This window comes from Penaeus monodon, chromosome 21 (assembly GCF_015228065.2).
Source record: "Penaeus monodon isolate SGIC_2016 chromosome 21, NSTDA_Pmon_1, whole genome shotgun sequence".
Classification (NCBI taxonomy): Eukaryota; Metazoa; Arthropoda; class Malacostraca; order Decapoda; family Penaeidae; genus Penaeus; species Penaeus monodon.
The window spans coordinates 16288592-16288903 of NC_051406.1; positions in this window are offsets into that span (position 1 = coordinate 16288592).

Genomic DNA, 312 nt, shown 5'->3' on the forward strand with positions numbered 1-312 from the left:
GATCAAAATATCAAAGTCTTATGGAAAAACTACATGAACAATCCCCATTCAGAAAAAAAAAGTAAATTGTCGTCCTGTCGCCTTTCATTTCAGCGCATGTGCTTGCCTGCTTGGCCTGCTTCCTGCTTGTCATGTTTTCGGCTTGATTGCATTACAGCTTGTTTACTTCCCTGCTTGACCTGCTCTACTGCTTTTCCGCTTTCCTACTTGTTTTGTTTTAGCTTTGCTTGCCTTACCGCTTGTTTATTGCCCTGCTTACCTGCTTGTCCAGTTTCCTGCTTGCCTTCTTTTAGGTTTGCTTGCATTGTTTAC